This window comes from Engystomops pustulosus, chromosome 3 (assembly GCF_040894005.1).
Source record: "Engystomops pustulosus chromosome 3, aEngPut4.maternal, whole genome shotgun sequence".
NCBI classification, from domain to species: Eukaryota; Metazoa; Chordata; class Amphibia; order Anura; family Leptodactylidae; genus Engystomops; species Engystomops pustulosus.
In genome coordinates this window covers 135,254,466-135,266,551 of record NC_092413.1, presented here as the reverse complement: position 1 = coordinate 135,266,551, position 12,086 = coordinate 135,254,466, and the positions used below count along the sequence as shown (strand labels likewise).

The window sequence follows — 12,086 nt, the reverse complement described above, 5'->3', positions numbered from 1 at the left end:
CTGTTAACTTTATCAATGTAGTAATCATTATATTGAATATCATTAGATCATTTAAATTGTGTCCTTTCAGTTGTGTGTGCAAACTTCTCTCTATAAAGAAAGGAATCTATTAATGCTGGATCACAGCTTTCAACATGTACGATAGATAGTCCTTAAAATATATGTTGACTTGATGGGATATATTTAAACTTTTCACAGAATCCAACAGTCTGTCATTTTCTCAGTTTGCGGTTAGAGTGACAATTTATTATGTTATAAACACAGATTGTGATATGTTAACTTTCTATTTGAGCATACAGTAAAGGCACATGTTTATCAAGACAGTGTTAATATGTCTACCAAGTAGAAACTGCAAAAGAAAAATCAGTACCTTCTAACCTTTAATAATAATTTCAGAACATTTGGAGCTCTTTGTTTGCCTAGTGTCACAAAACACAAATTTGCAATGATCATAGATTTTGTGTGTTTGGGCCTAAAAATTGTTTTCATTACCTAGCTATTGTTTGCATTTTTGTTGTTGTTGCAGATACAGACACATAACTCTTTTAGTTTCCCATCATTGTCGCATAATTGTGGCTTGTATTTTGTAGGAAGACTTGTAGTTTTTATTGTCAACATTTTTGGATACTGATAACTTTTAAATGGTTTTTTATAACATTTGTTTTCAGTGTGGGATGATCAAAAATCAGGAATTTAGGCATTTTTGTATTTTTTTTTTCCATTTTTTACAGTGTTCAAATACATTCACTACTCTATGGTTTGGATTTTACTGATGTAGTCATATCAACTATATGCTTATTTAAAAAAAAATGTTTTCTACTGTTTTTCTTTTTAAGAAACCATTTGGCAGTGAAATAGTTTGAGTTTTTTCTTTATAAAAGATAAAACATTTTTTAACACAATATTTAGCTAAATGAGAAGACTATATCACTATAAAAGCTACGATAAGATTCTGAATGTTAACCTTAGAAACCCGGGTGGTATAAATTATCGCAACGATCTTATGTATTTCTATCATAATCCACCTGCATTTAGTGTGTTTTGTTGAATACCTTATTGTTAATACATTTTTTACAAATGTCTTGGTGACCTCCAGATAGGTGTGTCCTGAAACTATGGGTCACTTCCGGTAGGATGTAGTATATCTTAACTTTTATCTATGACGAGGAATCTATATTAAGATTCGAATCGCGTCAGAACTTCAAGTTTCCTTGCCATGGCATTGTGATGCTTTTAATTTTTGTAAATAAATTGTGTTTTTACCTTCTTCTTGGAAACCAACAATGCTGGTTGCCTTCCTTTTTTCTTTACTACACGGACTGACCCCGACTCAGTTTGTCCGCGCAGTGGAGCAATCATGGACATGTAGCACTTCAGGTGAGCTGTTTTTTTCCACTCTCCTTCGTCTCTGGACAATTTATGATCAAGAAATCCACAACAGTCGCAGTACTGTGGATGAGACTGGAAGAAGAGTGGACCAAAATCACACCAGAGCAGTGTGATAGACTGGTAATATCCTATGGCCACAAATATGCTCAAATATTTTGCAAGCTAAAGGTTTATGTTGAAATACTTTGGTTATTTTGTAAAACACGGTTCTAGTGCCACAGTGTAACCCTTACAAAAAATCCATCAAATATTGATAAATAGAGATCACATTATTTATGAATAAATCAAGTAATCATACATTGTTCTCTAATTTTGATCTTCACTGTATATACAATATACATAACAACCACTAGAAAATGTATTGGCAGACTAGACCTGTTGAAAAGAATACATGTAATAAAAGCAGTCTTTTACATATGTGGAAACATACTGAATGTATCTATCTATAACTACGCCTGCTCCAAATTCCATTCTATTTAAGTGCATGGTATACTGCAGCTGGCACAAACTAAATAGTGTCAAATGAAAATACATTAACACAGAATCACTGTAGTGAGGTATAAGGCATTTGGTAATTTTGATGTGCACAAATGCATTCATGTTATTGTATTATATCAGTATTAATAGCATGTGCCATGTGTCAATGTTAGGGTTATTTGTTTTGGGGGTTTTTTAGCTTTTACTGCAAAATTTTCCTGCTTCTTTTCTTTCTTCTATTTTAACATGCTCCTCTAAAGTGTTGAGTAAGCCGCTTTAAGAGGGGTAGATTAATGTTGAGCCTTTTGTCAATAATTAACAGGTTGGAATACTTTAGATATTGTGTTCTATCTCCTATGTACAAGTGTCGGCTGCCCACACACCGTTACCAACAGAAAAAGCAAAGCTTCACTGGCTTGCACAATTCATTTTCTTAATAACCTTAAATAAATATTGAGAAGAGAAGGTGTACATAGAATCATCAGGTAAGTTTAATCCACTTTATGTATTAGTTTAATGATAGAGCTCTTACAATCATTTTGTACTCTAATTGCACATTGAAGGGCTAAAAATATATATTGGTTGCATTATAAGACATGTACTTTCGCTAAACTAGTAACTACAATTATGTTTTATATGTTACTTTTTTACAATTTGTTAATTTTCAACTTATATTCCTATAACCTATATTCATTGAGCATATACAAAAGGAAACAGGGTTCAAAGATTAGAAAGCAGAAGGTAATATATTTTCCATAAGTTATTCATTATAGAGAATATACTGTTTTACTATACCAATTACATTCAGGTTATATGAGGCTGTAGATGGAGATATAGAGGGTTATTTATCATTAGACCAGCTGCTTGAGACAGTTCTATGTCTAATTTTGGAGCTCCGCTGCCCATCAGATTCATTTAAGTGGCTTTGGCCCTTTATTAATGTTCTTATGGTCTATTTTCTGTCTGGGATTTTTTTTTTCAAAACGTTCCAAAACAGTCTCATGGAGTGACCATGAGACTTTTTATGAGACTTTTCCAAAAGTCTCAAGTCATGAATCTGGCTTTGCATGGCATTGCACTGGCAGTAGCTCTAAGTTTATGCCAGATTAATGAAGTGACTTTTTAGCAGTGAAAACCCTCAATATGACTACTTTAAGACTATTTTACCCCAAAAAAGCCCAGGAAATCCAATGATAAATAACCCCCATTGAGCTTTATTTAGCACTTAAAAAATAAAAAAATAAATAAAGACCTCGGACACACCTTTCTGATTTAAACAGTTTCTGTAGTTTCATGACTATAAAAATGCTCACATTGCAGGCATCAAAACTGTGAATTAACACAAAAGTGTGAAACAACTGAAAATATGTCATATATTCTAGGTTCTTCAAAGTAGCCACCTTTTGCTTTGATTACTGCTTTGCACACTCTTGGCATTCCCTTGATGAGCTTCAAGAGGTCGTCACCAGAAAAAGTTTTTGCATCACAGGTGCGCCCTGTCAGATTTACTTAGTGGGATTACTTGCTTTATAAATGGAGTTGGGACCATCAGTTGTGTTGTGCAGAAGTCAGGTGGATATACAGCTGATGGTCCTACTGAATAGACTATTAGAATTTGTATTATGTTAGAAAAAAGCAGCTAAGTAAAGAAAAACTAGTGGCCATTTAAGAAGTGAAGGTCAGTCAATCCGAAACAATTGGGAAAACATTGATGTGTCCCCAACTACAGTTGCAAGAACTATCAAGGGCTACAAAGAAACTGGCTCACATAAGGACCGCCCCAGGAAAGGAAGACCAAGAGTCTCTGCCTCACCTCACCTCAGATAAGTTCATCTGAGTCACCGGCCTCAGAAATTGAAGGTTAACAGCAGCTCAGATTGGAGACCAGGTCAATGCCACACAGATTTCAAGCAGCAGACACACCTCTGCAACAACTGTTAAGAGGAGACTGTGTGCAACAGAGCTTCATGGTAAAATAGGTGCGAGAAAACTAATTTGAGATCTTTGGTTCCAATCACTGAGCCTTTGTGGGATGCAAAAAAGGTTAAAGAATGAACTCTACATGCCTGGTTCCCACCGTGAAGCATGGAAGAGGAGATGTGATGGTGTGGGTATGCTTTGCGGGTGACACTGTTTGGGATATATTCAAAATTAAAGGTATACTGAACCTGCATGGCTACCACAACATCTTGCAGCGGCATGCTCTTCAATCATTTAGGGAGTGATGGGGTGCTATGCCAGATGACCTGGCCTCCACCACCACCTGAACCCAATCAAGATGGTTTGGGGTGAGCTGGACCACATAGTGAAGCCATAGGGGCCAACAAGTGCTAAGCATCTCTGGGAACTCCTTCAAAACTGTTGAAAGACCATTTCAAGTGACTACCTCTTGAAGCTCATCAAAAGAATGCCAAGAGTGTTCAAACCAGTAATCAAAGTAAAAGGTGGCTACTTTGAAGAACCTAGATTATAAGACATATTTTCAGTTGTTTCACACTTTTTTGTTAAGTATATAATAGTTTTGATGCCTTTAGTGTGCATCTACAATACAGAAAATACAGAAAACTCTTTGAATGAGAAGGATTGTCCAAACTTTTGGTCTGTATTAGAGATGAGCGAACATACTCGTCCGAGCTTGATGCTCGATCGAGCATTAGCGTACTCGTAACTGCTCGTTGCTCGGACGAGTATTTCGCCCGCTCGAGAAAATGGCAGCTCCCGCCGTTTTGCTTTTTGGCGGCCAGAAACAGAGCCAATCACAAGCCAGGAGACTCTGCACTCCACCCAGCATGACGTGGTACCCTTACACGTCGATAGCAGTGGTTGGCTGGCCAGATCAGGTGACCCTGGGATAGACTAGCCGCTGCCCGCGCTGCTCGGATCATTCTCTGTCTGGATGCCGCTAGGGAGAGAGCTGCTGCTGGTCAGGGAAAGCGTTAGGGTGTTCTATTAGCTTACTGTTAGGCAGGAGTGATTCTACAACAGCCCTTCTTAGGGCTACAATAACGTTATCCTTTTTTTTTTATTTGCTTGTGGCTGGGCTTGCTGGCACTAGTAGTGCAGCTAGTACCATATTGTGAGGAATTAGCAGGGGGACTTGCTACCGTTGAGTTTAGCTCTTAGTGACACACATATCCACCTCAAACACCAAAGTGGGAAAATTTATTAGGGGTTTGATTTCAATTAGGCACAGTCTGCCAGTTTCTTTTTATTTTATGTTTATTTTTTTAATAACTCAGTGTCATCTCATCTTGCATAGTAGTGTGCTTTAATACTTGGCTAGAAAATAGCCATAGGAGAATCCAAACGGCTTACTTACGCCTACAGTAGCGTTATATATATTTGATTTCTGGTTGATCTGCTGGTGGCTGTAGTTGTTGCAGTGCATCTACTAGCAAATTGTGAGCAATTTGGAGTGAGACTTGCGACCACTGTGTTTTGCGCTTAGTGACGCACATATCCATCGCAAAGACCGAAGTGGGAAAATTTATTAGGGCCCGGGGTTGGATTTCAATTAGGCACAGTCTGCCATTTCCTTTTTTATTTTACGTTTATTTTTTTCATAACTCAGCGTCATCTCATCTGGCATAGTAGTGTGCTTTAATACTTGGCTAGAAAATAGCCATAGGAGAATCCAAACGGCTTACTTACGCCTACAGTAGCGTTATATATATTTGATTTCTGGTTGATCTGCTGGTGGCTGTAGTTGTTGCAGTGCATCTACTAGCAAATTGTGAGCAATTTGGAGTGAGACTTGCGACCACTGTGTTTTGCGCTTAGTGACGCACATATCCATCGCAAAGACCGAAGTGGGAAAATTTATTAGGGCCCGGGGTTGGATTTCAATTAGGCACAGTCTGCCATTTCCTTTTTTATTTTACGTTTATTTTTTTCATAACTCAGCGTCATCTCATCTGGCATAGTAGTGTGCTTTAATACTTGGCTAGAAAATAGCCATAGGAGAATCCAAACGGCTTACTTACGCCTACAGTAGCGTTATATATATTTGATTTCTGGTTGATCTGCTGGTGGCTGTAGTTGTTGCAGTGCATCTACTAGCAAATTGTGAGCAATTTGGAGTGAGACTTGCGACCACTGTGTTTTGCGCTTAGTGACGCACATATCCATCGCAAAGACCGAAGTGGGAAAATTTATTAGGGCCCGGGGTTGGATTTCAATTAGGCACAGTCTGCCATTTCCTTTTTTATTTTACGTTTATTTTTTTCATAACTCAGCGTCATCTCATCTGGCATAGCAGTGTGCTTTCATACTTGGCTAGAAAATAGCCATAGCAATAGGATAGCATCGTTTGGTTTTAAAAACTAAAAAACACACAAAAAAAAAAAACACAAAAAAAAGGTAAAAAAAAAATTAAAGTTATAACTCTCATTTTCAAAATGTTTAACCCGAGGGCTAGGGGTAGAGGACGAGGGCGGGGACGTGGGCGTCCAACTACTGCAGGGGTCAGAGGCCGTGGTCCTGGGCGGGGTGAGACACCACCTGCTGATGAGGGAGCAGGGGAATGCCGCAGAGCTACACTCCCTAGGTTCATGTCTGAAGTTACTGGGACTCGTGGTAGAGCACTGTTGAGGCCAGAACAGTGCGAACAGGTGATGTCGTGGATTGCCGACAATGCTTCGAGCAATTTGTCCACCAGTCAGTCTTCCACGCAGTCCACCCATGTCACCGAAATCGGCACTCCTCCAGCTCCTGCACCTCAGCCTCCTCCCCCCCAGTCTGCCTCCTCCCAGCAAAATTTGCCATTTGAACCGGCATACTCTGAGGAACTGTTTTCTGGACCCTTCCCACAGTCACAAACCACTTGTCCGGTTGCTGATGAGCAATTTTCCGATGCCCAGGTTTTCCACCAGTCGCAGTCTGTGGGTGATGATGACCTTGTTGACGTACTGGAAGAAGTGTGTAAAGAGGTGTCCGACGATTAGGAGACACGGTTGTCAGACAGTGGGGAAGTTGTTGTCAGGGCAGGAAGTCCGAGGGGGGAGCAGACTGAGGGATCGGAGGATGATGAGGTGACAGACCCAAGCTGGGTTGAGAGGCCAGGTGAACACAGTGCTTCTGAGACGGAGGAGAGTCCTCGACCAGAACAGGTTGGAAGAGGCAGTGGTGGGGCCAGACGGAGAGGCAGGGCCAGAGCTGGTGCATCAGCGCCAAATGTGTCAACTAGTGAAGCTCCCGTGGCGAGGGCTCCTGCGGCGAGGGCTAGATTTTCAGAAGTCTGGAGGTTCTTTAAGGAAACACCGGATGACCGACGGACTGTGGTGTGCCACATTTGCCAAACCAGGATCAGCAGGGGTTCCACCACTACTAGCTTAACTACCACCAGTATGCGCAGGCATATGAATGCTAAACACCCCACTCAGTGGCAACAAGCGCGTTCACCTCCGGCCGTGCACACCACTGCTCCTTCCCCTGTGTCAGCTGATAGTCAGCCCCCTGCCCAGGACCCTGCCACAAAAACCCCATCGTCGCCTCCACGATCCTCCACAGCATCCACCAGCGTTCAGCTCTCCATACCCCAGACGCTGGAGCGGAAACGCAAATATAGTGCAACCCACCCGCACGCCCAAGCCCTTAATGTGCACATCTCCAGATTGCTAAGCCTGGAGATGCTGCCCTATAGGCTAGTAGAGACCGAGGCCTTTCGCAGCCTCATGGCGGCGGCCGCCCCTCGGTATTCGGTCCCCAGCCGCCACTACTTTTCCCGATGTGCCGTCCCAGCCCTGCACCAGCACGTGTCAGACAACATAATCCGTGCCCTGACCAACGCCGTTTCTGACAAGGTCCACCTGACCACGGACACGTGGACGAGTGCTGCCGGGCAGGGCCACTATATATCGCTGACGGCACATTGGGTTAACTTGGTGGAGGCTGGGACCGAGTCTGACCCTGCGGCTGGTCATATACTGCCGACGCCGAGGATTGCGGGGCCTACCTCGGTCCAGGTGTTTCAGGCCTTCTATGCCTCCTCCTCCTCCCACCCCTCCTCCACCTCCTCCTCCGAACGACCATCCGTGGGCATGGCGCCATCAGTCGGTAGCTCTAGGCACAGCAGCAGTGCCGTCGCTAAGCGACAGCAGGCGGTGCTGAAACTGCTGAGCCTAGGCGATAAAAGGCACACCGCCCAAGAACTATTACAGGGCATCACGGCGCAGACTGATCTGTGGCTGGCACCGCTGAACCTGAAGCCAGGCATGGTTGTGTGTGACAACGGCCGTAACCTGGTGGCGGCTCTGCAACTCGGCAGACTGACACATGTGCCATGCCTGGCCCATGTGTTAAATCTGATAGTTCAGCGTTTCCTCAAGACATACCCCAATCTGTCTGATTTGCTCACGAAGGTGCGCCGCATCTGTGCGCATTTCAGGAAGTCCAGCACAGATGCTGCCACTCTCAGGGCAGCGCAGCGCCGCCTCCAACTGCCCGCTCACCGACTGTTGTGCGACGTGCCCACGAGGTGGAATTCAACACTGACCATGTTATCCAGAGTTTACCAGCAGCGCCGAGCGATTGTAGACTGCCAGATGTCAACTTCCACCAGAACTGGTAGTCAGGTCAGTCAGCTTCCTCAAGTCTACAATGAGGAGTGGACGTGGATGTCTGATATCTGTCAGGTGCTGAGTAACTTTGAGGAGTCAACACAGATGGTCAGTGGCGATGCCGCCATCATCAGCCTCACCATCCCGCTGCTTGGCCTGTTGAAAAACTCTCTGGTCAGCATGAAGTCGGAAGCTTTGCGCTCCTCACAAGAGACGGGGGAAGAATATTCCCTTGTTGATAGCCAAAGCACCCTCGGGTCTGTTTCTCAGCGCATATCGGAGGAGGTGGAGGAGGATGAGGAGGAAGAGGAGGAGAATGTTGGCGAGACACAAGAGGGGACCATTGTTGAGTCCTTCACTGTTGAGCGTGTATGGGCAGAAGAAGAGGAGTTGGAGGAGTTGGAGGAGGAGGAAATGGACAGTCAGGCCAGTGAGGGGAGTGAATTCTTACGCGTTGGTACTCTGGCGCATATGGCAGATTTCATGCTAGGCTGCCTATCCCGTGACCCTCGCGTTCAAAGAATTTATTCCAGCACCGATTACTGGGTGTTCACTCTCCTGGACCCACGGTACAAGCAAAATCTTTCCACTCTCATCCCTGGAGAGGAAAGGAGTGTGAGAATGCATGAATACCAGCAGGCCCTGGTGCACAAGCTGAAACAGTATTTCCCTTCTGACAGCGCTAGCGGCAGAGTGCGTAGTTCTGCGGGACAAGTAGCGGGGGAGAGTAGGCGAGCAGGCAGCTTGTCCAGCACTGGCAAGGGTACGCTTTACAAGGCTTTTGCCAGCTTTATGTCACCCCAGCAAGACACTGTCACCTGTCCCCAGTCTCGGCAGAGTAGGGCTGATCTTTACAGAAAGATGGTGAGGGAGTACGTAGCTGACCATACCATCGTCCTAAATGATCACACAGCTCCCTACAACTACTGGGTTTCAAAGCTGGACATGTGGCACGAACTGGCGCTGTACGCCTTGGAGGTTCTTGCCTGCCCTGCCGCTAGCGTCTTGTCCGAGCGGGTTTTCAGTGCAGCTGGTGGCATCATCACCGATAAGCGTACACGCCTGTCGACTGACAGCGCTGACAGGCTGACGCTTATCAAGATGAATAAAGCCTGGATTTCTCCTAATTTCCAATCTCCACCAGGTGAAGGAAGCTCAACCTGAATAATTTATCCACTCCTCCTCCTCCTCATTTTCCTCCTTCTCCTCCTCTTTGTACAGTAAAGCAGAGGAAACTGGCTATTTTTTTACAGGGCCCACTGGCTCTAGCTATAGTACTTTATGCATTTAATTTTTATGGAGGGCCACCGACCCGGTCCTCTGTTTTAAACAATTTTTGGGAGTGCCACATACAGGCACTCAATCTATTCAATTTTTCTGGAGGGCCACCTACCTGCTCCTCTGGTTTGAAAACTTTTTTGGACTGCCACATACAGGCACTCAATCTATTCCATTTTTATGGAGGGCCACCTACCTGCTCCTCTGGTTTGAAAACTTTTTTGGACTGCCACATACAGGCACTCAATCTATTCCATTTTTATGGAGGGCCACCTACCTGCTCCTCTGGTTTGAAAACTTTTTTGGACTGCCACATACAGGCACTCAATCTATTCCATTTTTATGGAGGGCCACCTACCTGCTCCTCTGGTTTGAAAACTTTTTTGGACTGCCACATACAGGCACTCAATCTATTCCATTTTTATGGAGGGCCACCTACCTGCTCCTCTGGTTTGAAAACTTTTTTGGACTGCCACATACAGGCACTCAATCTATTCAATTTTTCTGGAGGGCCACCTACCTGCTCCTCTGGTTTGAAAACTTTTTTGGACTGCCACATACAGGCACTCAATCTATTCCATTTTTATGGAGGGCCACCTACCTGCTCCTCTGGTTTGAAACTTTTTTTGGACTGCCACATACAGGCACTCAATCTATTCAATTTTTCTGGAGGGTCACCTACCTGCTCCTCTGGTTTGAAAACTTTTTTGGACTGCCACATACAGGCACTCAATCTATTCCATTTTTATGGCGGGCCACCTACCTGCTCCTCTGGTTTGAAAACTTTTTTGGACTGCCACATACAGGCACTCAATCTATTCCATTTTTATGGAGGGCCACCTACCTGCTCCTCTGGTTTGAAAACTTTTTTGGACTGCCACATACAGGCACTCAATCTATTCCATTTTTATGGAGGGCCACCTACCTGCTCCTCTGGTTTGAAAACTTTTTTGGACTGCCACATACAGGCACTCAATCTATTCCATTTTTATGGAGGGCCACCTACCTGCTCCTCTGGTTTGAAAACTTTTTTGGACTGCCACATACAGGCACTCAATCTATTCCATTTTTATGGAGGGCCACCTACCTGCTCCTCTGGTTTGAAAACTTTTTTGGACTGCCACATACAGGCACTCAATCTATTCCATTTTTATGGAGGGCCACCTACCTGCTCCTCTGGTTTGAAAACTTTTTTGGACTGCCACATACAGGCACTCAATCTATTCCATTTTTATGGAGGGCCACCTACCTGCTCCTCTGGTTTGAAAACTTTTTTGGACTGCCACATACAGGCACTCAATCTATTCCATTTTTATGGAGGGCCACCTACCTGCTCCTCTGGTTTGAAAACTTTTTTGGACTGCCACATACAGGCACTATCCAAATTGAATTGTCTCCATAGCAGCCTCCAAAAGTCGTCCATATAGCTGCCTCCATACATCGTCCCTTTATCAAACGAGGTGTGTCAGGCCGAAATTTGGGTTGTTTTCATGGATTCCACATCAAAGTTGTTAACTTTGTCGCCACCCTGCTGTGTTATCCACAAAATACACTGGCAAACTTTTACCATTTACGGATATTATTTCAGCGCTTCTTGCGCATCTGTTTACATTCCCCTCACCCGCCATATCCTAAACTTATAAGAACGCTACTACACTTGATCTTATACAAAAGGTTCTTAGAAGTGCTGTTTGGGGAGTAGCCTAGAGACAGGGGCTTGGATTGGCGAAAGCTCGCCTGGCAGCGGAGCGCCAGCTCCATGCCAAGAACCAACTAACATAGTTTTAACTGCAGCACATTTAATCTACTACTAGTTCACTGCCTCCATACATGGCCGCCTTATCAAACGTGCTGTGTCAGGCAGAATTTTGGGTTGTTTTCATGGCTTCCACAACAAACTTGTTAACTTTGTCGCCACCCTGCTGTGTAATCCACAAAATATACTGGCAAACTTTTACCATTTACGGATATTATTTCAGCGCTTCTTGCGCATCTGTTTACATTCCCCTCACCCGCCATATTCCAAACTTATAAGAACGCTACTACACTTAACTTGGTGCAGGCTGGGACCGAGTCTGACCCTGGGGCTGGTCATATACTGCCGACACAGAGGATTGCGGGGCCTACCTCGGTCCAGGTGTTTCAGGCCTACTATGCCTCCTCCTCCTCCCACCCCTCCTCCACCTCCTCCTCCTCCTCCGAATTACCATCCGTGGGCATGGCGCCATCAGTCGGTAGCTCTAGGCACAGCAGCAGTGCCGTCGCTAAGCGACAGCAGGTGGTGCTCAAACTGCTGAGCCTAGGTGATAAAAGGCACACCGCCCAAGAGCTATTACAGGGCATTCCGCATCAAACTTGTTAACTTTGTCGCCACCGTGCTGTGTA

General features: G+C 44.4%; 1 protein-coding gene across 2 annotated transcripts in view; it reads left to right on the top strand.

Moving 5' to 3' along the window:
- LOC140121962 (isoaspartyl peptidase/L-asparaginase-like) overlaps positions 1-12,086 on the top strand; it is a 96,170-nt gene that overhangs the window by 34,045 nt on the left and 50,039 nt on the right. The window contains exon 1 of one of the 2 annotated variants that reach the window (XM_072142216.1): positions 2,225-2,351. The exons of the other annotated variant lie outside the window; for it this stretch is intronic. The gene's annotated coding sequence lies outside the window, so the exon portion shown is untranslated. Of the gene's footprint in view, positions 1-2,224; positions 2,352-12,086 lie in introns of those variants that run through there. 2 annotated transcript variants of the gene reach the window in all.